Below are 27,681 nucleotides of genomic sequence, written 5' to 3'. Positions count from 1 at the left end.
TTTATTAATGGATGTGCAAAAGAGAGACATGGTAAAATAGTCTCTCACAATAAAAGCTTGAGCAACCTATTACGTGATAGAAGTAATCATACTTAAAATGTTCAATGTTTTGTTATTAACTGATCAATCTACTATGAATATTATTATTCTACAAAAGCAAAAATGATGGCCCTTATCACAGTCATTTATGACAAGGACATTATCATGCAATGTCTAGACAGGGAAATTGCCATAAGGTACCTTTTCAAAATGAAAAGGAGCCTTAGACTCCACAGGGCCATAACAAGAAATGACCTCCTTCCCAGCAAAAATGGTACACTCTTCATCAGCCAACCAGATTTAAAAAAAAAAAATCAACATTAACGGTCCTTAATTTTTTAACCCTTTATTTATTTTTTTTTTTTGAAAAGACAGAATTAAAATTTGATTTCAGAAATTTCATTCTGTTCCATTTTCAATACCTCATCCTGAACTGGTGCTATTCTGATGCCCTCTGTAAGGTTTCTTATAAGACCACCAGAAACTGAGCCCAGGGTTCACTGCAGGACCAGATGGTTCACATTTCTTTTCTTCCTCATCTCACTCTCTCCAGTTCCTCACTTCACTTCCCGAAGTTGCCTCCAGATCAACTACCTGCTCTCAAACCCCTGCCTTAGGGTCTGTTTTTGGCAAAGTCCAACTAATAAAAAAGAAGATTGCCATGATTATTCAATATTTTAAACATACACAAGTAGAAATATTACATAGGACATTCAATACACTTTTCTAAAACTCAATGGATATGTTTTTGGCAGAGAGGTAATAATTGTTTCATACGCATAGATGAAAGTCTTCCTAGAGAGAGAGACAATAAGAAGAAAAAATAGCCAAGGGCTTGGCTTTGATTAAATGAAATATATCAAGGTAGATAGAGGAGGGTGAGATGACAACAGATGCTGAAGACACAAGGGAAGTTAATGGAGGGACTCCAAATAAGAAAACTTTATTGAAGCATATGTAAGAGTTCCCAGTAGTTAAATATATTAATGCCTAAGAATTCTCTATTATATTTGAGATATGAAATTACTTTTGCTAGAATGATGGGCAGAAGCCACATAAAATTGGTTTAATGGAAGATAAAAACAATGGAGAACTATCATATCAATAACTGATCTGTAAGTAGAGAACATATTAATTCCATGACCAATCTACTTCAATGGAAAATTCAAAGACTGTATTGACTTATTCAATTCCAAAGAATCTATCTGCTCCTATTTTGATTTTCAGATACTAAGCACACAGAGTATTTGGAGTATTTATATTTTTGCTATTTATGTTTAAATGTATACATTTAATGGATACTTTAAGCTGAAAAGATAACTACAATTACTTAAGTTTTACCACAAAAACACGTCATATGATTAAGTCAATGTGGAGCAAATATAAAAAGTAGAACATCTTTTTTTAAGCTGACTTTTATCTTAGGCAAGATATGCAGTAAACTCAAGTGGGCATGTATAAGCTTGTGTCTAAAACTGATATATATGTGTATATATATGTATATGTGTATATATATATAAATAAAATAGTAAAACCTTTTATTTGGAGAAAAAATACCTGGAAATAAAGTAAGTATGTCTACCATTTTTTTAACAGGCAGTGACATGATCACAGCTCACTGCAACTTCAAACTCTCAAAGTCCTAGACTCAAGTGGTCCGTCTGCCTCAGCCTCCCAAGTAGCTGGGGCTATAGGTGCACGTCTCCATGCCTGGCTATTTTTTATTATTATTATTATTACTTTTAGTAGATGTGGGGTCTTGCAATGTTGCTCAAGCTGGTCTTGAACTCCTGGGCTCAAGTGATCTCCTCATCTCGGCCTCCAAGTGCTGGGATTACAAGCATGATCTACTATGCCTGGCTCTAATAACAAATTTTTAAACCCCCGATGACATATTGAGAATAAAAGGTATAGTGCCACTGTTAAGAACACAATTTCTGAAGTTGGTCTGCCTGGATTTGAATCCTGTGTTCCACCTTTTCCTCTCTTTGTGATCTTAGGCAATTTATTTTATCTGCCTATGCCATAATTTCTTACTCTGAAAAAAAAGGGACAATTATAAAAGTGTTTTCATAGAATTACCAGGAGATCAAGTCAGTTAATTCATGTAAACACTTAAAATATAATTGATATGTTGTAAATACTCAGTTAATATTATTTTATTAAGTGTTTATTATACATACAGTTATATAATATGTGTATTGCAATATTACCCATTATCTTTTTTTTAATATCTCTCTGACCTACTAAGTTACTACAGTTTAGGAACTTTAAGGAAATCACTAACGCATCTAGCTCATCAAAAAAGAATCAATTGTAATTCTTAGTTTCTTACCTTGTATACTGTATTTGTCCCCAAAAAGTCAGTAGTTTTTCTCTCTTCTGTCTGAGAGGTCAGTTACCGAATTTATTAATACAAAGGAATTTTGAAGACACTCATGAGCAAGGGCATGAAAAAGTACGCAAACACATCTCTTAATTAATTTGTTCATGTGTCATTCTGCCTTCATTCTCTCTGAAAACAGATACTTAGGAAATTAGTCATATACCTTCTCTCTGTATTCTTTCATTTCACAAATATTTATGAAAGATTCAAAATTTAAGACAGAATTACTTCAATAAGTAAAGAAAAGATATTCCTGGAGGATATCAGACAATGACAGATTTGCATTTGTAGTTCAATAAAATACTGAAGGTGGGAAAGGACAGAGAAATGATCTGATAGCTGATGTTATACGCTACCTGTTTCAATTGTTAGATTTGGCTCTTTCCTTCTCTGCCTACCTCCCTTTACCGCTGCGTATCTGCCATTCAACTCCATGTGGCCTAGCCTTTTTCATCACGTCACATGGAGTCAATATTCAGAGACATCACTGAATTTTGACATATCCTATGATAAGTATTCGTATTATTTCAACACCACAATGCCCCTGCAAGGTGGTGTAGCTGTTCTAGTTTTACAGACAGTGGTAAATAAATTGCACATAAATAGGAGACATATTAGTCAAAATTCAAATGCATAATTTTTCCCCCAAACCTGTATTTTTCTGATATACTAGAATTATTATCTCTACTGAATGCTTTCAATATTATTCTGAATGCTTTCAGTATTATTCTGTGAAATGATAGTGAATTAGACACATGTTTGGGGAATCGTAACTCAAGCTGTAGGAATTGACACCAAAGATAGTGACCAATGTGGCTTAATTTGCTTTCTAACAGTAGGCAAAGCCTTATATTAGAGAAATGAATATTAGACTGTTAGAATTTCCAGCATTTTGGCATATGGGTGAGAAGTTATAGAGACTAAGAAGCAACCTAGTCAAAAATCTAGCTTTGGTGTGGGGATTATAAATGATTATCCAGGTTGGACCATGTGGTCAACTAATAAGGAATATTTTATTGAAAAACAGCAACTCAGGTTTCCACCAAATACGTTTTGAAGCAAGAACTGAAAATAGAGATAAAATAAGAGATTGAAACTGCTTCTTTCTTTTCTAATGCTGTTGTACCTATTTTCAGAATTATTTCTCTATAGAGAATTTCCTGTCTCTAGTTCAGTCCTTGAATAACGGTCCTAGCTAACTGAATATCCATATAAACATAGGAAAATTTTATTTTACATTCTAGTTATATATTTGAAACTCAGTGATACATTTTTAGGATTAAAGATTATATTAAAAGTTATTAATTTTAATTGAAATTATGTCTACGTACTTGATATTCATTGGTACTGAAATTTACATTAAAAGTCCAAGTCATCTAACTCCAGAATGCAGAGCAATTTATTGAATTTTGGAATCTCTACTATGCCTCTTTCAATGCCCTGCAACCATTCTCATTTTAATATTTTCCCACCTTTTACCTTTTCTAAAATCACTTTTTTTCTTTTTCTCTAATAATGTTCTAAATTAAACTGTGAAAGTCATGTGATCTAATACACTGTACTAATAAAAAGAAAAGTTTGACCTTAGTTTTACAGCACATATATTCTCTGGTGGTTTTCACTACTGGCTATACTCATTTATAAAACAGACTATTCAAATGTAGAAGTGGGAAAATTATATTCATAACTAAGCTTATGGTATCTTTTAGGTAGGCTAACAGCACTTTTTTAATTGGGAAAGTGACAGAATCTTAAATATATTTAAATAATTTGCAAAAATTCTTTTAGCTTAAGAGATGAGAATATGCAAAAATATGAACAAGCAGTTTTTAAATGAATAATAAACAGATACATGTTTGCAAATAAACAGGATCAACATGGGTGAGCCTAAAATGTAGAGTTTTATATGCAGAGAGAGTTTCCCAGGAGAAACTAAGATAACAATCCAGTTAAGCTGTTACTGTATGTAAACGAGAAATTGCATGTAAGAACCATAATAAGGAAGGAATCCAAAGCAAAATAATGTATATTTTATTTTATTTCAAACAAGGCAAATGGTAAGTTGTCAAAGGAGTAGGTAAGTTTCAGGTGATTGGGAGCTGAATGGAATCGGTATGTAAAATATATTTGATGATGGATGGCTTTTGAGTGTTAGCACAAATCCATATCATCACTTCACAATTAAAAATTCATTAGAACTTGTGAGGCCAGGATAACATTTAGTAAATAGAAGCAGCATGTGAGAAATTTGAATGAGTATAAAGGCTTAATAGAATAATCAGTGCTCAAACTAGGACACCTCAAAATAACAATTCATAAATATTCATGCTGTAATAGTTTTACAACTAACTAAATAACAGAACTATGGATTTTGCCCCAAATATTATGTTTAGATAAAATAGAAGATAATTTTCATACTAAAATCTACTCTTCTGAAAATATTTTTTAGTGTTCAAAAAACAGGTATGATCTCTTTTAAACTTTCAAACCACCTTATCTATATCTTATGACAATATCATATAGAGTTTGACAGTATCCCAATGCCAAATAGAGACTTCACCCATAAATTCTTTGCATAGAATGTTCAAAAACATTTGAATTTGTTGCTTATATTTAACTCTTAGGAAACTTGACATTGAACTTGAGTTTCTAGTCTCAGTTGAAAAAATAGAATATTTGACACCACTGGCCCCACATTTCATAGAACAGCAATGGGTTACACCTGGGTTATGGATAACCCTTTTTAGAGAGAACAAGTGTTCTCCTGTTGGTCCAATAGCTCGTTTCTGTATTTGATACTATTCTCCCGGACTGGATCTCTGCTATGGTTCTTCTTTACAGAAGAAATAAAAACACAGCTATTCAACAAAATTAGCAATGATATATTTTGTAATACCTGTTCTTATTTAAATGATCCACATAGTTAAATTATTCAAAAGTACAAACATGATTTTAAATTATTAAAAATATTGGGATCCTGAGGCAGGAGGATCATTTGAGGCCAGAAGTGTGAGAACAGCCTGAGCAACATAGCGAGACCATACTCAAAAATTAAATAGCCAGGTGTGGTGGCTGGTGCAAGAGTTTGAGGCTGCAGTGAGCTAGGATTGTGCCACTGCGCTCCAGCATGGGTAACAGACTGAGATCTTGTCTCTAAAATAAATAAATAAATATATAAATAAATAAACACATAAAATTATTTAAAATGTTATGTTTAAAATATTTGCCAAAGACCCAAAGAGCCACAAGCGAGAAGAGATTCAAATGCTGTATAAATTAGATGTTTTAATAAAGACACAGTGCTTTCATAAGTTTGCAGCCATTACTTTACTGAACCACTAGTAAAAAATACTCCTTGAAATTTGTATCCTTGTCTCAGAAGACACATTTTTGTGAGTTTAGAAAATCAAAGTCTTAGGAAATCATAATGGTTTCTGATTTTAGTAACGATTTTTATCTCAAAAAGCTTTAATATGTTACCTTTTCATGAAAAACAACCCTCAGGTGTATGCTGTTTAATGATGACTTTTGCAATCTTTTAAACAGTTAGCTGGAACTTCTTTATTACAGTTTTTATGTTTATATTTTTTAGGTTTATATTAATTTTATTTCTTTATAAAAGATATATATTTTTTTATTTCTAGCTCACTAAAGATTTTCTTTGTTTGTTTTATTTATCCCTAGAATTCTATATCACAGCTCTCTCACAGGAAAAAAAACAAGCCAAACCTGTGTTCCTAATTGCTCAGTAAGATAATAAGACTACAATTACACAAGCATCCTTCGATAATTTCTAAGCATCAATAGTGTAGTAATTTGACTTTAGCTCTTTGGCAGTTGTATTGTGAAAGTCAAACTGGCAATCCTTGCCAGCCACTACACTAAATAGGTTATTGACTGTGAGGTACTTTTTGAAAAGCCATGCAAGCCTACAGCTCTTATTAGCTGTTGAGCTACATTAGCTTATATGGTGAGGAAAACAGAAACAAATATAATCACTTTTGAAGTTAAGTTTTACTGTATAGAAAAGGGTTTGATGGATGTAAAAAAAAAAAAAGTAAATAAAACAGTCTAAAGAAACTGTGAGAAAAAAGTATTTTAAACAAGTAGGTTCACTGGGAAATTCTCAAAACAAAACAGTTTACATCTCCTAAAAAACAGAATGCAAATTAAAATAATAGCAGGCAAATGATGATTCACTAGCTGGTAATTATTTGAACCCTGCTTGTTATTGTGATATAATGTTTTGTTATTAATAAGATCTAAACAGGCAAATTAAATATTTGAACGGTTCATTCCAGACGTCATACAGATTCTGTATTTCATCTGTTAATTCACTCCCTCTATTTGAAGCACCAGGGACTTGAGAACCAAAACACCACCTGTGGTTTCATTTTATTCCTAACACATCCCTCACTTGCAATTTTAAATACTGCATCAAAGGGAGCCTCTTAAGGTGAATGTCCTCATTGTCATTCCAGAAAAATAATATGGTATTATGTCCTAGTGATGTGGTTCACATCCATAATAATGCTAAATCCAACTTATTCCTTTATTTTTTCTAAGTCTTAAATGCTTAGCAGGGAGATAGAGTAGGAGCCTCATATCTGATTGGCATACATTCCATTTTGTCGAGAAATGCAATTTAATTAACCATGGGCATTCTTCATTTATGCTTTACCTTACATCTAGCTATCTTGCTGAATATTTTCAAGTGTAATCATAATCTCCCAGATAATTATCAATGGACATTTTCTTCAAAATAAAACAAGCTTATCTTTTAGTTGAGTACTTATAAAATTCCCAGAGATTTTAAAATGTCCCTTAAAAGGCAAAAACAGAACTTTTGTTGTATACAGAAAACATTAAGATTAATAAAATAAATACTTTAATTATTTAGAAATATTAAATTTTAAAACGAACTAACAACAAACAGCTGCAAACTCCATGTCATATTCAGGTTTTTCATGTCTATTGACAAACTCTAAAATAAGATGTGTACAAAACTGGCTTGAAGGTAAATAAACACATAAGTAATTTTTTTTAACATTACCTAGAGTCTGACAGATATTTTTACATTACTTTGCATTTAAACAGAATCCAAGGGAGAGCTCTAAGATACGTGCATTAATTATTATTAAGCAGTGAACCTTTAGCTGATCAGCAGTTAAAGTGCCCAAATGTTATTCGTCTCTTAAAAAATCATATTAGTAATTTTCTTTCTGAGTTCTCTGACCTTCAGTTCAATGTCAGATATAGTAGGTCTGTTAGAAATGAATTAGAATAGAAATTGAGAGTTCATATTTACGTGTCCTTGAGTTCATATATTTATTATTTTAGCCATTTATCCTACTGGAAACACAAGTCTGGTAGTGTTAGAGTTGTGAATCACAGAATATGAAAGTTTGATTAAATTGATAAATGTTAGAAGTATAACAATCTTGAAGATATTAAAATAAATGTGAAAATATTGGAGGGCAATACAGAGTATCACAGCATTTAAAAAAATCTTCTCAAGTATTCCTTTCAGACTTGCCTGCACTTCTCGAATCAAAGGTCTGGTTTCTTAACAGAAACTACAATTTCATATTTTCTTTGAATCAGAATCTCAAGAGGTTGAATTTTTTTTTCTTAGAAATGTAAGAAACATAGAGAAGTTGTAGGGAAAAATAATTTGAAAAATTATTCTCTATAAGAAAGAAATCTCTTCACCAAATTATTTTAGTAACTGCGGTAAAATTTCATCAGAATATTAAGCACACATTTTAAAAAAGATTTTATTGATTTGAAGGTATGGCCAGCATATCTTCTTCAGCCCTTTTTCAAGAAAATATACCTCATTTTTTGTGTAAATACATTGAAAACATTCAAGGAGTGTTGCGACTCACAAATAATACACTATACACACACACACACACACACACACACACACACACACACACCGAGGCAACCTTTAAAATATTTCCTATCATAATGCTCTAAATTTTTGATAGGCTTACTGTGTATTATTTTTATTGCTAAAAAAAATTGAAGTTTTAAATTTCTTATTTAGTATAAGCATTTAGTAATAACAAATGTGGCAAATAAAACGCAGATTATTCTTAAGAAAAAAAGTAAAGACCAAATTTATTCTTTATATATAATAGATATGTCAATCAATCCTGAACAATTGTTAAAAATGATAAAATTGGTTACTGTTCTATGACTTTTTGTGTTGTTTAAAGTCTAAAACACTAAGAAATAATTAATTTGAAAGGAAATACAGAATAACATCCATGTTAACAATATACATGCTATGGAAGAGTGCTTTAATAGATATGAAGTACTTCAAATGTTGCTAAGTAATTTTGCTATTTTATCATTTAAAATGTATGTGTTGTCAGTGAATGTGTGTATATATTTGCAAAATTAATTTCTAGGCAAAATAAACAAAATTTGAAATAATAACATTTATCCTTACTTTCTAAGATTACTTTCTAAATAGGTTCCAATGCACCAAATAATAAAAATTGAGCTTCTGTAAGTTACAATTTAGATGCTATATCACATTTATCTTAATACATTGAAACTGTAATGGCAAATAATTGAACTTCCAATACAAAAGTAAATGAAGTTGCTGAACCAAAAGAAAATTAGCATTGATTGCAGTTTGAGTAAACTGAACAGATTTGGTAGTTCTGATTTATTAAGGTGGCAACTGGTCCTAAACCCATTAACACAGAGATTTAATTAAAGTGTTGTGACTTTTATGAACAAAAGCAAGAACAGGAAACTGCCATAAAAGTATGCTGGCAAAAATTGATAGACTAGCATTCTCAAATTAATACGAGGCAACTCAAAGAGATCTAAACATAGAATTAGATTATGATGAACATAATGAACACTTTTTAAAAAAACACACAATGAGAGCTATATAGATATTTATTTAGCTTTCACACCTGGAATTTAATACTTTGAGCAACAGTGCATAATATCTTGGACAAACACTGCAAAACGGGGATGTAATCTACTTACTTAGATGATCAACCCTATATTTTCATATAGCGCTTACCCAGTTAATGCAAAGTGGAAAGAATACATATGTCCATGGTTACCTAATATGTTTTAGCATAAAAGAGTCTATTAAGCTGAACCGAGAAAATTACACAAATCTCCATATTATTTTGTCTAAACACAGCAAAGTTCTGTTGCAGTTGTGTTTCATAGTCCTCTATTAATAAGTCACTCCACTAAAAAGGTCATTAGGCAAACAAGAATGCCATCTGCTTTAATTCTATAAGTCAATCCTGTTTTATGACTCAAGTGTTTACAAGACAAATCTAGTTCAGATTAATTAGTTTTATAGGTGAGAAATGTACTCGGCCTGTTACTGTATTCCATGACACAATTTTTAATGAATTAATCACTCATTTAAACTTCATTGCCTCCAACCTGAATAAAACCACTGAGGCTGTCACTGAGAGTAATTCTGACTGAATTTACAAGTGACCAGGGCGATCCTTCTTAGAAAGACCTGTTTTGAATTATCCAGATCAATGAAACCAAAGTGAAGTCAACAGAAAGAATTAAAGATATTACCCAGTAGTACCCAAGCTACTAAAGACCAATGAGCTATTGCATTTGGCTAGAATTCTATTTGTGCCAAAATTTTACTTTAATTATGACTACAACTAACTATACTTCTGTTGCTATTATTTCAATTTGTTCCCACTTTCATCTTTCTTTTCCACTTTATTCTCTTCCTCCTCCTGATGCTACGCTGCTCTTCATATTAGTGTTACTGTTGCTGGTAGTATTTCTACTGCTAATGTGTACTGTAGCAAAAGAATCATGGTTAACATTTCTATTTGAATAGAGTGTATTGTCCCTTGGGTTGATTACTATTTACTGGCAGATCTTTGATTATTGATCTTAAACTGGATTATGCTCATTACCTATATCAAATTTTTGGCAAAATTCTGTCATTATATTGGATACATCTATTCGTCTGGGTTTCTATTACTATGTGTCCTTTTATGGCTACTTCTTTAAAGGTGTGTGTATTAGATGTGGATAGTATTAGCTTCTCAATTAAAGAGCCTATTTATGGACTTTTATTTATTTAGTCTTATATCATGTGATGGGGTGCAACATGATCAAAATATTCAAAAAACTGATCTCTTTTTTCTGTGAAAGAAATGTATTACCCATCACTAAAGCATAATTAAATATTACCTCACTAAATTTTTTTAAAAGGAAAAGCATTATAAAAAAGAAAAAGTAAGTGATTTCTACTGAGAATGCTCTCTACTGAGAGTTACTATATAATTTCTTAAGAGGAGAGACAGTCTAACTGAGAATTCTGTTTTGCATGCTCTTTTCTTTTGGGTTAGGTAACATTTTATGAAGGAAACTAAACACAAGTCAAAGACTTTAATAGCCTTACTCTCATGCAATATTTTTAAAAAAACTATTAACACTATGGAAAATATTAGTAGTAACAACTTTAAATTTTAGATTACTAATTTTATTGGCAATAAGAATGCCAAGGAGTAGTTTACACTCCCACCAACAGTGTAAAAGTGTTCCGTTTTCACCACATCCAAGCCAACATCTGTAATTTTATTTATTTTTTTATTAAGGCCATTCTTGCAGGAGTAAGATGGTATCACATTGTGGTGTTAATTTGAATTTCCCTGATAATTAATGATGTTGAGCATTTTTTCATATGTTTGTTGGCCATTTGCAAATCTTCTTTTGGGAATTATCTATTCATGTCTTTAGTCCACTTTTTGATAGGACTGTTTTTTTGTTTTTGTTTTTGTTTTTTCCTGATTTATTTGAGTTCCTTGTAGATTCTGGAAATTAGTCCTTTGTCAGACATATAGATTGTGAAGATTTTCTCCCAATATGTGGGTCGTCTGTTTACTCAGCTGAGGCTTTTTAGTTTAATTAAGTCCCATCTATTAATACTTGTTTTTACTGCATTTGCTTTTCAGTTCTTGGTCATGAAGTCTTTGTCTAAGTTAATGTCTAGAAGGGCTTTTCCGATATTATCTTCTAGAATTTTTATGGTTTCAGGTCTTAGATTTAAGTCTTTGGTGCATCTTGAAGTGATTTTTGTATAAGGTACCACTATGGAAAACAGTGTGGAGATTCCTTAAAGAACTAATAGACCTACCATTCGACACAGCAGTCCCACTACTGGTTATTTGCTCAGAAGAAAAAATGTCTTTCTACAAAAAGATACTTGCATATGCATGTTTATAGTAGCACAATTCACAACTGCAAAAATACAGAAACATCCCAAACACCGATCATTTAATTAGTGGATAAAGAAAATTATATGTGTATATAATATTTATCATATATATGTCATATCTATCATCTATATAATATATATTATATATTGCATATATATCATATATATGTCATATCTATCATCTATATAATATATATTATATATTGCATATATGGCATATATATGATATCTAGTGTATATAATTATGATATATATTATATATGGCATATATATGGTATATATGAGATATATGGCATATATATAGTGAGATATATATGTGCATACAGCATGGAATACTACTCAGCCGTAAATATGAATAAAAAGGAATGAAATAATGGCATTCACAGAAACCTGCATGGAATTGGAGACCCTATTCTAAATAAAGTAACTCAGGAATGGAAAACCAAATATTGTATGTTCTCATTCATACATGAGAGCTAAGCTATGAGGATGAAAAGGCATCAAAATGATACATTAGACTATGGGAACTCAGATGAAAGAGTAGGTGGGAGAGGAGGGGTAAAAGACTACAAATCGGGTGCTGGGGTGATGGGTGCATCAAAATCTCAGAAATCACCACTAAAGAACTTATTCATCTAACCAAACACCACCTGTTCTCCCAAAACCTATTGAAATAATGATAATAAAAAGAATGGAGAGGAAAGGAGGGTTGGTGCCAGAAGAAAGTTGGCTGGGGAATAAAGGATATTAGAAGCTGGCTTGTTAAAAACAAAATTGAGAGACTCTAATAAAAGTTTGAATTTATTGTTAAAAAAGAATAGGTCATTAATTACCTTTGTTGTGAGGCTGAGGAAGGATACAGGCAGTGATCAGATATAGATATAATTATTGGAAATATTTTAATACGTGAAAGGAATGGCAATTTTCTAAGTATTTGTGATATTTAAGTGTAAAAAAGCAACAACATAAATAAAAGAAAATATCATGAAAAAAAGAACGCCAGTGATGAAATAAATACTGTTTTCAAATCTCTAAAATATTTGACAAAAAATATTTTGGGAATATTTGGCATTGAATCTATATTCGCACAATGGCCACAGGAATCTCTAAGAATATTAATTAGGTTGCTTCACTTGCTGCTTAAAACATGACACCACATTGTAATACTGAGATGACTCAGATGTCTATGACTGAAAAAATGTACAAATCCTGGACACATCCTAACTGTCAAACTATATCTAATATTGCCCTCTCCTATTCTTTCTACATTTTGTCCTAGCTTACTTGTGTTTCGTGAATACGCTCACATTTTCCTAACTGAAGCAAGTTACATATAATATGCCATCTCTCTGGGAAGCCCCCTCCTTCTTTTTCCATAGAGCTTTATCCATTTTTTTTCTTTAGTTTTCACTCTCAATTTATATGTCAGTTTCTTTGAAGAGATTCTCACTGTTTGATCTAGATAAAAGAGCACCTTTCCCTCTTATTCTGTCTTAAATCCTATTATTGTTTTCTTTGAGCACTTGTTTTTTTGTTTCATTTGTTTTCTGATTCTTGTTAATTTTGTTTTTGTTTTTGTTTTGCTTGGTTTTTATTATTTATGCCTTACTAGTTTGCTTAATGTCTGCGAGAACTATGTGTGGTTTTTTGTTTCTGTATTCTCGTTATTAATACAGTGTCTTCAGTATCATAGGCATTCAATAAATCCTTGTGAAATGAATGATTGAATGCATGCCTTGATTGATTAACAGTTTGAGAAGCAGCAACCCTGAGGCAGCTTTCTAGCAATTAATCCTGAAAGCAGATATCTAATGTCCTATGTATTTTTCTGGTTCACATCCAGCCCTCAGAGTCTTCTTTGTCTTTCAGAGATCTTATTTTAAAACAATGTTTGGGTTTTCTGTTAATCATGAGATTATACAATAAACCAAATATAGTAAAATAAGCTACAAATTTGGGATAAAGAAAAATAGTATAAACTATAGCTAATAGCACCACATCCAAAATCAATCATGAAGAGAGATATACACAAGTACATTTAAAAACACTTGAATTTCCCACTGTAGATGCATGAAATATCAAAGAGTGACTACTTAATAGAAACCACAAATTTCAGCCTCTGCTCAAGAAAAAGTAGGTAGCTTTGTACATAGTAGAAAGTATGATGAGCAGGTAGCAATCGTTTGCTTTATTTTGGTGTTTCAGGGTTTTTGTGTTGTGTTTTTCTGTTGTTGTCTTTTGGGTTTTAAGTCATGAGATTAAGGATGTTTTATGTACATTTGGAGACGAGAACATATCAAAGTGTTCTATTTTCAAGGGGTTAGAAACATGTAATAAAAGAATTATAATGAAATGTTCAGGATGTATTTATCATGATGACGATAGTCTCTAAATTAGTTAGATAACCAAATGCAAAATCATTGTATGCCTGAGAAGTTACAAATCTATGATCTGTAAAGGATATGTCAGTCTTGTGGATTGAGAAAGGAATAAAAAATGTGGGTTTCTGCTGAAATAGACAGAGAATAATTGTCACAAAAAATTTCAGGGTTAGTGGTAGGACACCACATTGGAAAAAATACTCCAAATGTCAACACATAAGTTGGAGATGAAAACATATTTTCTCATATTATTAAGTAAAAATAATACTACAAGGATAATAAAATGTATTATAGGCATGTGAAATCTTTGTTTTTTATTTAATGTGGAGTACATATTATGTGAGAAAACAAAATGATATATTTTTCATATGTCTATTAAGGGAAATTTCCCACAAATAAGGCGATTTGGGAACACTTTTGAGGAAATGATGTCTGTATTAATTTCTCATTGCTGCTGTAACTCATTACTACAAATTCAGTGGCTTAACACAACATAAATGTATAATCTTATAGTTCTGGTGATCAGAAGCCTTAAAAATGGGTCTACAGGTCTGTATTCCTCTACAGGAGGATCTAGGGGAGAATTTGTTTCCTTACCTTTTCCAGCTTCTAGAAGTTTCCTTCTTTGCTTTGTGGTCCCTGCCTCCTCCTTCAAACCCAGTAATTTTGAACAATAACATATTTTCTTCCCACTGACATCTGCTTCTATTATTTCATCCATTCTCTCTGACTGTTAGTAAGGATCCTTGTTGTTAAATTAACTTAAATGTGATTTGAGTCCGCCTCTATACCTTGAGTCCCTATGTAGCAAACTGCAATGTAACTCAGAAGTATAAAACAGCGGATTTCAGCCAGTAATTATTAGTCAGGTTTCAGGCAATTACAAACAGCCAACTCATAACATCATGCCCAAATAAGACAAAAGCCTAGCTGATGCGAATCAGGTGATTATTCCACTTTTCTTCCATAAAGCTTGCTTGCAGAGCACTGAACCTCCACTGGTTTAGCATGCTGCTCAATTCATGAATGTTTCTGTATTAGCCTCTTCTTGCAGGGGTACAAAGAAATACCTGAGGATGGGTAATTCATAAAGAAAACAGGTTTAATTGGCTCATGGTTCTGTAGGCTTTACAGAAAGCATGGTGCTAGCATCTGCTTCTAGTGAGGGTCCCAGGAAGCTCACAATTATGGCAAAAGACAAAGGGGGATAAAGAGTCTCACATGATGAGACAAGGAGGTGGAGAGGAGTCACACACTTGATTTTTTTCCTTTGAGGACATTTTTAAATTTTATTTTATTATTATAATTTTTTTAACTTTAAGTTCCAGGATATAAGTGCCTAACGTGTAGGCTTGATACATAGGTATATGTGTGCAGGGTGCACGCGGGGCTTAAAGCCACACGCTTTTAAAGAACCAGATCTCAGGAGAACTCACTTATCACCAAAGGGTTGGCACTAAGCCATTCGTGGGGATGCATCCCCATGATCCAATCACCTACCACAAGGCTTCACCTGCAACATTGGGAATCACCTTTTAACACGAGATTTAGAGAGAACAAACATCCAAACTGTAGCAGCTTGTTTGCCCAAATAAACTCTACTAAACTGAATTTATCTAACATTTTTCTTATAACATTGTGATTAAATGAGGTCCATTTGGCTAACCCAGGAGAATCTGCCTATCAAAAAAAGTGTAATTTTATCATACCTAGAAATTCCGCTTTACCATGTAAGGTAACATATTCACAGATTACGGAAATCAGAACATGGACATCTTTGGTGGGATGCTGCTCAGCTAAAATTGGAAGGAAAAGAAGGAGCCAGTCACATGAAAACTGGAAGGGATCCTGCCTACTCTGGAATCCCTAGGAAGCAGATCCTCAGTGAAAGACTTCATGGCAGCTGGCTCTTTTGGGAAGCGATATGAGAAGCTAAAAGTGAGAATATAAAATGATATTTGAGATGATGAAGAAAGAATAATCAATAAAGAGTGAGCTAATAAACAAATTATTAATATGAACAACTGGCTCAATCCTGCTGCGAATTCTTTGTGCAGCAAATCTCAGAATTTTACTGGTGGAATATGGAGAGTCTGGGCCTAGCATAATCCTGTGCATGAAGGTCAATCAAGCTCCCAAGTTTCTCCTGACAGCTATTAGGCAGTCCAGAAGTGATGCCAGAAGGAGAGAGAGAGGCAAGGATGTTTGACATGGGAGGCTGTTGGCTCTCCAAAGCTGCACTGTGAAATCACAAGAAGTTGACTGGATATATGTTTTTAAAAAAGTAGTATTTGTTATAGATTGCAAAATATTCAAAAATTACGAGACGCACCCAAAACGTTCAAAGGTCTTGTGATATAATATAGTACATGAAAATGTATTCTGTAATAATTACAGAATAATAAAGCATTATAGTGCATTACACGATTTGGAGCAAATATGTAGTATTGGAGGAAAAACAAAACAAACAAACAAAAACCAAAGCTATCAGAGCAATAAGTTTAGTCCAAAATAGTCAGTTAATGCTATATTGTAGGTTTAGTTATAGACCTGTATGACTTGTAAAAATAATTTGGATACTCCAAAGAAGAAATATTTGTTAAGGTAGAATAAACAACTTAAAGCAAAATTTTAAGAAGTATTACTACAGCCTGGGTGCGGTGACTCACGCCTGTAATCCCAGCACTTTGGGAGGCCAAGGTGGGCAGATCACGAGGTCAAGAGATGGAGACCATCCTGGCCAACATGGTGAAACCCTGTCTCTACTAAAAAATACAAAAATTAGCTGTGCCTGGTGGCACGTGCCTGTAGTCCCAACTACGCGGGAGGCTGAGGCAGGAGAATCGCTTGAACCCAGGATGCAGAGGTTGCAGTGAGCCAAGATCACACAACTGCACTGCAGCATGGTGCCAACGTGAGACTCCGTCTCAAAAAGAAAAAAGAAAAAAAGATGATTCTATATGTTATAGCATGTTTTGCAGTAAATATGAATTTTCTGGATGGAGAATGTTTCGATTTTAAGGGAGAAAGATATGCTAAGTAGCCTGTTAATAGATATTATTTGGTTACCTTATTTAATCATTCAAAAATATTTATTAAGTGACCAACATGTGTTACTCATTATTTCAGATGCTAGTGTTCTAGCATTGAATGGAACAGTGGAAGTATCTAGTCCTCATGAAGTTTCCATACTTGATATGTATATAACATTTTATTATTAAAAGATAAAAGATATTCATATATAAAGTTTATCTTCATACATAAAATTTATAATATAAATAATAAATATATTGAACTATGAATGACATAATCAAAGCATATAAAATTTTTGTTTTCCACGATCCTTTCAAAATATATTCAGTATGGGGTGTTTTTCTCTCTTAACTAGATAAAACTTCTTCAAACACATAACTTATTTTGTCAGTGTTTTTTTTTGGGGTTTTTTTTTGTTTTTTTTTTTTTGTTTTTTTGAGACGGAGTCTCGCTCTGTGGCCCAGGCTGGAGTGAGCGGCGCCATCTTGGCTCACTGCAAGCTCCGCCCCCCGGGTTCCCGCCATTCTCCTGCCTCAGCCTCCCGAGTAGCTGGAACCACAGGCGCTGCCACCACGCCGGGCTAATTTTTTTTTTTTTTTGTATTTTTAGTAGAAATGGGGTTTCACGGTGTTAGCCAGGATAGTCTCGATCTCCTGACTTCATGATCCACCCATCTTGGCCTCCCAAAGTGCTGGGATTACAGGCATGGACCGCCGCACCCGGCCATTTTGTCAGTCTTTTAAATAAAAGCGTTTGAGACTATTTAGATACTAAATACTTTTAGATTCTAAATGAAACATTTCATTTCTGTATTCAGCATTTCCATTTAAATGATTCAGTTGTCGAATTTATCCTCATTCACAGAAATGGCACCTAAGCTCAGGCTGTGCAAGTGTACCAGCTGGAGACAGGCGTTGGCATCGGGCCCCTTTCACAAATAAATCAAGATTTTGGCAGGTTAGAATCACAGTCATCACCATCCCTCTCCCTTTCTCCATACAACTGCTTCTCTCCTTTCCTGCCCATTAGCTATAGTTTATGACCCTCCCAGAGTCAATCTGATAGGAGATAGAGAGGCCAGAGGCTATGTGATGAGTACCCCTGCATATACACGTATGTGCACACAACTAACTGGGCACCTCATTCTTCCTCAAAAAAAAAAAAAAAAAATAGAAGGTTCATCTCCACGTCTTCCATTTTTCTTGTTCAGAAACAACTCCTACAGAATTTTGGTGGGCCTCTTTCCCTTAGGGGTAACTTACAAAAAAATTTAGTGAGAGAAACTATAGCCCACTCCACTGCAGTTATTCTTGAGGCCACAATATAAATACATCATCTTCCTAAAACTAGGAGATATTAAGTCAAAAGTATAATAACATTATCGACCTAATAGCAAGATTAATTTATTAAAATAATGTCAAGGCTTTGTCTTTAATGACACAATATGATCAGATATTTAGTTGGTACTGATGGTATTTGTTGATATATACTAGAAGAGTTTTATATTGTTTGGTACTGATGGTATTTGTTGATATATGTGTAGAGGAGTTTTATATAGTTGGTACTGATGGTATTTGTTGATATATGTGTAGAGGAGTTTTACATAGTTGGTACTGATGGTATTTGTCGATAGATGTGTAAGGGGGTTTTAAATGTTTACTCTTTGAAAGTTTGATAATTATGGTCTCTGGAATAAACTTATGTTGGCGCATTAACAGGAGAAAAAGCATTCACATTTATTATGAACATACGCAAGGGAACCTCACAAAATACAAGACTCAAAGAAGGGCCAGATGGCCAGCATTCTTATAGCATGGGGAGAGGGACTTGGAACTTCTGGAAAGAGGTGGCAACAAATTATGGGAGGGTGACAGGGGGATTTGTACGGCTGACAAATGTTGCCTTGTTGTGTAGATAAAATCTCCCAGGTATTAAATGTTATTTCAAGGAAGAACTGTCAAAAGAATAGATACTAGCTTTGGAAGATGTCTATCTGGGAAACATACTTACCTTTAGTTACGTTTCCTATGATTTTGTTAATCTTCCCTGGTTGATGAGATTCCATGGAGGAGACAAAAGTGCTCCTTTTCGAAGAATCTATCTTTAGGCAGATAAGGGAAGTTTTGGAAGATCATTTCCCTGCTCTGCAAGGGAAGAAGATGGGTGAGAGGAAGTCAAGAGAAGAGTGGGCAGACTTTGCTTCTCCTTTAGTTCAAAGCCCTCAATATGCCAAAGTGCCAAACTTTGGGACATTGTTTTCTGAACCCGTACACACCCATCAACTGCGTTTCAAACCTTTCAGACTCAGCATACACAAATGTAAATCTAATATTACATATAAACATACTGATGAGTCTTGTCAGAGCATCTGCATAAAGTAATGAATGTGAAGCACTCACATTAAAAACCAATATAGTCTCACAGTGGCATATATAATAATTGCATATTTCTGATTGTGCACTTATATCTTGACATTTTGCAGCCTCAAATTACACATTAAATAAATAGGCTCAGCAATTGTTATAATACCTTAAAACAAACATATTACTGCTCTCTGTAAAGACAAGCACAGTTTATTGTAGATGCCAAACCTTTATTACTTTTCTGGCTAAAGGCAGAAAGACTCAAAGAGTGGATTTAAATGCAATTGTAACGAAAATGGAGAGTATATAAACCAAGTGTGGCAACCCATTGTCTACAGTACCCCAAAGTAACCAAGAGGTATTGTAATTACTAGATCACATCAAACCTAAACTTTTTATATATATTTGAAAATGGACATTGAAATGGAAACATGCAACAGAGGCAAAGAAGACAAGGGCTTTTTTTTTTTTTTTTTTTTTTTTTTTTTTTTGAGATGGAGTCTCCCTCTGTCCCAGGCTGGGGTGCAGCTGCGTGATCTTGGCTCACTGCAAGCTCCGCCTCCCAGGTTCATGCCATTATCCTGCCTCAGCCTCGGGAGTAGGTGGGACTACAGACGCCTGCCACCAATATTTTGTTTTCATATTTTCAGTAGAGACGGGGTTTCACCGTGTTAACCTGGATGGTCTCAATCTCCCGACCTCGTGATCAGCCTGCCTCAGCCTCCCAAAGCGCTGGGATTACAGGCTTGAGCCACCGCACCTGGCCTAAAGAAAAAATGAGGATGGTGACTATCTTCGTTTTCTATTGCTTCTAACATAACACCAGAAACCAGGTAATTTATAAAGAAAATGAATTTATTTCTTTCCGTTGTGCAGGCTAAGCAGTCCAAGGTAAAGGAGGGGACACATCAGATGAGAGCTATCTTGCTACTGCAGATTCTCAGTGCCCTGAGTTGGTGCAGGGCCTTAGATGGTGAGATGGCAGAACGAGTTTGTTCAGGTCTCTCTTTCTCAGTTTATAAACCCCTATTCCTACTCTCATGGTAATCCATTAATACATTAATCTCTTAACTCATAGATGAATGCATCCATTCATGAAGGCAGTCCCCACATGACTTAATCACCCCCTAAAGGCTCTAACTATTCAAGACTGCTGCATTGGGTATTAAATTTCAACATGAGTTTTAGAGGGGACTTATATTTAAACCATAGCAGTTACATAAGTTGTTTTGGCACAAGTATCTTTGCCTACTACAATCAATAACAAGGGTGTGTTAGTTCAAAGTTGGACATTCAGTTGCTGGGTAAAAGTCCTCCTGGAAGTAATTTTTTTTTTTTTTTTGGTAAGGTTATGGTGGCCTTTGTGCAAGTTTGTATTTTTCACTGAGCTTTTGAGATAGTTCTCTTATCAGGTATGTGTGCATGAGAACCCTCTCTTCATGGCATTTTCTGGCTCCATTTGTCAGGGTGTGAAACACAGGTGACTCTATTTTGATTCTGACAGCTTTCACAGTCACAGTGTTTACCTACATAGACAGGAAGGGAGTGACCTAAAATTGAGCTTGGCTCCCAAATGATTTTCCTCAGTCTCACCATTTGTTTCCAGAATAAGGAAAAAAAAGGGGAGGGGTATGTTTTTGCCAAAGGAAAGAAAGCTCCTTTCTTCCCTCAACTAATACTAATTGCTCTCTCTGTTTTCCTCTCTTTCTGATCTTATCAGAGGCAGATCAGAAACTAATTTAAGAAATCTTGTGCCACGACCTACTCGCACTCTAGGCAGAAGTCCTTAAAGTTCACTGCACAATAAAATCTTATTGGTGTCCTACTAAATTATACCAATTATCAGCCCTTACTTTTCATTGAATCTTCTGAGGTGGATTTCCAGCAAAAGTCATTTTTTATTCATAAATAACAGTTGTACATATTTATGGGGTAACTGTAATCTTTGACACACGTATACAATGTGTAATAGTCAAACCAGGGTATTTAGGGTATGCATCATCTCAAACATTTACTATTTTTTGTGTTGGAAACATTTCAAATCTTCCTTTCTAGCTATTTTAAAATATGCAATACAATATTGTTAACTCTAATTATTCTACTGTGCTATTCAACACTAGAACTTACTTTTTCTATGTAATCCAGCTCTTTAGACCCCAAAATCTTCCAAGCCACTGGTAACCATCCTATTTCATTTAGCATAATTGTCACCAATTTTACCAATGTTTCTGCAAATGACAAAATTTCATTCTCTTTTATGGCTGTGTAAGATTCCGTTGTCTATATATACCACCATTTCTGTGTCCATGCATCTGTTAATGAACATTTAGGTTGATTCACTCCTTTGGCTATTGAAAATGGTGCCACAATAAATATGAGAGTGAAAATATCTTTCCAATGTACAGATATCCTTTTTAAAAAGAAATATATATATATACCCAGTAGTAGGATTGCTGGATCATAGGGTATATATATGTTTAGTTTTTGGAGCAATTTCAATACACTGTGTTGCAATGGCTGTGCTAATTTACATTCCTACCAACTGTGTACCAGTGTTTCCCTTTTCCCATGTCTTTGCCAGCATTTGTTATTGTTTGTCCTTTTGATAATAATAATAGTCATTTGAACTGGAGTGAGATGATGTCTCATTTTGATTTGTATTCCCTTGATGATTATGATCTTGAGCAATTTTTCTTATACTTCGTGGTCATTTATATATCTTCTTTTATAAAATTTCTACTCAGGTCAATTGTTTATTTTAAAATTTTATATAGATATAGATATCGAGTAGTTTGAGTTTATATATGCTGGATATTAACTCCTTGTCAGATGTAGAGTTGGCAAATATTTTCTTTGATTCCATAGGTTGTCTCTTCAGTCTGTTAACTGTTTTCTTTGCTGTTCAGTGCATTTTAGCTGATGTAATTCCATTTGCCTATTTTTGCTTTTGTTGCCTATGCTTTGAGATTTATCTCCAAAATAATTGCCCAGACCAATGTCCAGTAGAATTTCCTCTATGTTCCCTACTAGTAGTTTTATATTTTCAGGTGTTGGATTTAAGGCTTCATTCCATTCTGAGTTGTTTTTCCCATAAGATGAGAGACGAAGATCTAATTTTTGTAGACCCCTTCTGTATCTGGATATTCAATTTTCACAGCACCATTTAATGAAGAAAGTATCCTTTCCCCATGGTATGTTCTTGGCGGCTCTGTTAAAAAAGTTTGGCTATAAACGTGTGAATGTATTTCTGGGTTCTCTATTCTGTTCCACTGGTTTATTTGGCTTTGTTTTTTGCCAGCACCATACTATTTTTCTTACTATAGCTTTTTTGTACATTTGAAAGTCAGAAAATGTGATGCCTTTTACTATAATTTTTCTTTTTTTTTTTTTGGCTAGGATTTCTTTGGCTCTTTGGGGTCTTCTGTGGTACCATATCAAATTTAGGAATTTTATTTTTTATTTCTGTAAAGAATGTCATTGGTATTTTGATAGGAAAATCATAGAATGTTTAGATCACTTTAATATGGACAATTTAACAATATTAATTATTCAAATCTATGAACATGGATATATTTTCAATTTTTTTGTGCACTCTTCAATTTCTTTGGTCACTGCTTTATAGCTTTTATTGTAGAAGCATTTTCCTTCTTTGATTAAATTTACTCCTATGTATTTTTAACAGTGATTATAAATGAGATTGTATTTTTTATTTCTTTTTCTGATTGTTCACTGTTAACATTTAGAAATGCTATTGATTTTTGCATGTTAATTTTATATCCCGCACGTTTACTGAATCTATTTATCAGTTCTAACAGTCCTTTGGTGCAGTCTTTAGATTTTCTAACTATAGGATCATTGTGTTTGTGAACCAAGATAATTTTTTCCGGATCATAAAGGAAAGACTTTAATTTTTCCCTATTCTGTATGATGGAAGCTGTGGGTTTCTGATATATACTTTTATTGTCTTGAGGTAAGTGACTTCTATACCTGGTTTGTTGAGGGTTATTATCACAAAGAAATGTCAGATTTTGTCAAATGGTTTTGCTTTATCTATGAAACCTCATACAGTTTTGGTTATCAATTCTGTTAATGTAATATACTATGTTTATTGATTTGCATATGTTGAGCCATCATTTAATCCCTGGAATTAATCTAATTTGATCAGAATAAAAATATTTTAATGTGTTCTTGAATTGATTTGCTAGTATTTTGTTGATAATTTTTTTCATCTATGCTCACCAGGGATATTGATCTGTAATTTTCTCTTTTTTGTGTTTTTGTTTGGTATTGATATCAGGATAATGCTGGCCTCATACAATGAGTTTGGAATTTTCTATTCTTCAATTTTTTAAAAACTAGTTGAGTAGAATTGATATTCGTTCTTTAAACGATTGGTAGAATTTGGCAGTGAAGTCATCAGATCATTGGCTTTTGCTTAATGAGAGACTTATTACTGCTTCCATCTTGTTATTTGTTGTTGGTTTGTTCAAGATTTTAGTTCATGGTTCAATCTTGATAGGTTGTATGTGTCCAAGTATTTATATATCTCTTCTATGTTTTCCTATTTGTTGACACATAGTTGTTCATAATAGTATTCAACGTTCCTTTGATTTCTGTGGTATCAGTTGTAATATATTCTTTTGCATTCCTGATTTTATTTATTTGTGCCTTTTTTTTCTGGGTTAGTCTAGCTACATGTTTATCATTTTTCTAAAATCTCAAATAAAGCAACTTTTTGCTTTGTTGATCGTTTGTATTTTGTAGTCTCAAATTCTTTTGCTTTTCTCTGATCTTTATTATTTCTTTCCTTCTAATAATTCTGGGTTTAGTTTGTTCTTGCATTTTTAGCTCCTTAAGGTGTATTGTTAGATTGTTTACTTGAAGTCTTTCTATTCTGTTGATGTAGGTGTTTGTTGCTACATACTTCCCTGTTAGGATCACTCTTGCTGTATGCCGTAAGTTTTATTCTGTTGTGTTTCCATTTTCATTTACCTCAAGAAAATTTCAAGAAAATTGTTATTTCTTCGTTTCCCCATTCATATTTCAAAAGCATGTTTAATTTCCATGAATACATATAGTTTGCAAAGTTCCTTCTTTTGTTGATTTCTTTTTTTTCTTACATTCTACCAATAATTTATTATTATTATTATTATTATACTTTAAGTTCTAGGGTACATTTGCACAATGTGCAGGTTCGTTACATATATATACTTGTGCCATGTTGGTGTGCTGCATCCATCAACTCATCAGCACCCATCAACTCGTCATTTACATCAGGTATAACTCCCAATGCCATCTCTCCCCCCTCCCCCCTCCCCATAATAGGCCTGGTGTGTGATGTTCCCCTTCCAGAGTCCAAGTGATCTCATTGTTCAATTCTCACCTATGAGTGAGAACATGTGGTGTTTTGTTTTCTGTTCTTGTGATAGTTTGCTAAGAATGATGGTTTCCAGCTGCATCCATGTCCCTACAAAGGACACAAACTCATCCTTTTTTTATGGCTGCATAGTATTCCATGGTGTATATGTGCCACATTTTCTTAATCCAGTCTGTCACTGATGGACATTTTGGTTGATTCCAAGTCTTTGCTATTGTGAATAGTGCCGCAGTAAACATACGTGTGCATGTGTCTTTATAGCAGCATGATTTATAATCCTTTGGGTATATACCCAGTAATGGGATGGCTGGGTCATATGGTACTTCTAGTTCTAGATCCTTGAGGAATCGCCATACTGTTTTCCACAATGGCTGAACCAGTTTACAATCCCACCAACAGTGTAAAAGTGTTCCTATTTCTCCACATCCTCTCCAGCACCTGTTGTTTCCTGACTTTTTAATGATTACCATTGTAACTGGTGTGAGATGGTATCTCATTGTGGTTTTGATTTGCATTTCTCTGATGGCCAGTGATGATGAGCATTTTTTCATGTGTCTGTTGGCTGTATGAATGTCTTCTTTTGAGAAACATCTATTCATATCCTTTGCCCACTTTTTGATGGGGTTGTTTGTTTTTTTCTTGTAAATTTGTTTGAGTTCTTTGTAGGTTCTGGATATTAGTCCTTTGTCAGATGAGTAGATTGCAAAAATTTTCTCCCATTCTGTAGGTTGCCTGTTCACTCTGATGGTAGTTTCTTTTGCTGTGCAGAAGCTCTTTAGTTTAATGAGATCCCATTTGTCAATTATGGCTTTTGTTGCCGTTGCTTTTGGTGTTTTAGACATGAAGTCTTTGCCCATGCCTATGTTCTGAATGGTACTACCTAGGTTTTCTTCTAGGGTTTTTATGGTTTTAGGTCTAACATTTAAGTCTAATCCATCTTGAATTAATTTTCGTATAAGGAGTAAGGAAAGGATCCAGTTTCAGCTTTCTACTTATGGCTAGCCAATTTTTCCAGCACCATTTATTAAATAGGGAATCCTTTCCCCATTTCTTGTTTTTCTCAGGTTTGTCAAAGATCAGATGGCTGTAGATGGGTGGTATTATTTCTGAGGGCTCTGTTCTGTTCCATTGGTCTATATCTGTATCTCTGTTTTGGTACCAGTACCATGCTGTTTTGGTTACTGTAGCCTTGTAGTACAGCTTGAAGTCAGGTAGCGTGATGCCTCCAGCTTTGTTCTTTTGACTTAGGATTGTCTTGGCAATGCGTGGTCTTTTGTGGTTCCATATGAACTTTAGAGCAGTTTTTTGCAATTCTGTGAAGAAAGTCATTGGTAACTTAATGGGGATGGCATTGAATCTATAGTTACCTTGTGCGGTATGGCCATTTTCATGATATTGATTCTTCCTATCCATGAGCATGGAATGTTCTTCCATTTGTTTGTGTCCTCTTTTATTTCACTGAGCAGTGGTTTGTAGTTCTCCTTGAAGAGGTCCTTTACATCCCTTGTAAGTTGGATTTCTAGGTATTTTATTCTCTTTGAAGCAATTGTGAATGGAAGTTCATTCATGATTTGGCTCTCTGTTTTTTTGTTACTGGTATATAAGAAGCCTTGTGATTTTTGCACATTGATTTTGTATCCTGAGACTTTGCTGAAGTTGCTTATCAGCTTAAGGAGATTTTGGGCTGAGATGATGGGGTTTTCTAAATATACAATCATGTCATCTGCAAACAGGGACAATTTGACTTCTTCTTTTCCTAACTGAATACCCTTTATTTCTTTCTCTTGCCTGATTGCCCTGGCCAGAACTTCCAACACTATGTTGAATAGGAGTGGTGAGAGAGGGCATCCCTGTCTTGTGCCAGTTTTCAAAGGGAATGCTTCCAGTTTTTGCCCATTCAGTATGACATTGGCTGTGGATTTGTCATAAAGAGCTCTTATTATTTTTAGATATGTTCCATCAGTACCAAATTTATTGAGAGTTTTTAGCATGAAGGGCTGTTGAATTTTGTCAAAGGCCTTTTCTGCATCTCTTGAAATAATCATGTTTTTGTCTTTGGTTCTGTTCATATGCTGGATTACGTTTATTGATTTGCATATGTTGAACCAGGCTTGCATCCCATTGATGAAGCCCACTTGATCATGGTGGATAAGCTTTTTGATGTGCTACTGGATTCGGTTTGCCAGTATTTTATTGAGGATTTTTGCATCGATGTTTATCAGAGATATTGGTCTAAAATTCTCTTTTTTTGTTGTGTCTCTGCCAGGCTTTGGCATCAGGATGATGTTGACCTCATAAAATGAGTTAGGGAGGATTCCCTCTTTTTCTATTGATTGCAATAGTTTCAGAAGGAATGGTACCAACTCCTACTTGTACCTCCAGTAGATTTCTGCTGTGAATCCATCTGGTCCTGGATGTTTTTTGGTTGGTAGGCTATATTTTATATATATATAAAAAATAGCCATCCTAACTGAGATGAGATGCTATCTCATTGTGGCTTTGATTTTCATTTTCCTGATTAGTTGTGTTGAGCATTTTTTCATATGGCTGTTGGCCATTTGTATGTCGTCTTTTGAGAAATGTCTCTTCATATCATTTGGCCATTTTTATATTGAATTATTTGTTTCTTTCCTATTGAGATCTTTGAATCCTTTGTATATTCTGAATTTTAGCCCTGATCAGAAGACAAGTTTGAAAATATTTTATCCCAGTGTGTAGGCTGTCTTTTCACAATGTTGAGGTTTTCTTTTCTGTGCAAAAGTTTTTTAGTTTGCTACAATTCAATTTGTTCGTTTTTGCTTTTACTGCCTGTGCTTTTACGTTTTGTTTCTTTTTTTTTTTTTTTTTTTTTTTTGGACAGA

General features: G+C 33.8%; 1 long non-coding RNA gene across 3 annotated transcripts in view; it reads right to left on the bottom strand.

The window, feature by feature from the left end:
• Positions 1-400: 400 nt before the first annotated feature.
• The window catches only part of LOC139361813 (uncharacterized), a 46,870-nt gene continuing 19,589 nt past the window's right edge, over positions 401-27,681 (bottom strand). For 2 of the 3 annotated variants that reach the window (XR_011619469.1, XR_011619470.1), the window contains 3 exons: positions 14,645-15,117; positions 2,375-2,554; positions 401-679 (listed from right to left, as the gene is read on the bottom strand). This is a non-coding gene — a long non-coding RNA (uncharacterized lncRNA). The remainder of the gene's footprint in view (positions 680-2,374; positions 2,555-14,644; positions 15,118-27,681) is intronic. The other variant, XR_011619471.1, reaches the window with a different exon arrangement.

The sequence above is a fragment of the Macaca nemestrina genome, chromosome 2, assembly GCF_043159975.1.
Source record: "Macaca nemestrina isolate mMacNem1 chromosome 2, mMacNem.hap1, whole genome shotgun sequence".
NCBI classification, from domain to species: domain Eukaryota; kingdom Metazoa; phylum Chordata; class Mammalia; order Primates; family Cercopithecidae; genus Macaca; species Macaca nemestrina.
Note: the sequence above shows the minus strand (reverse complement) of the source record. Positions and strands in the feature narration are given on the sequence as shown.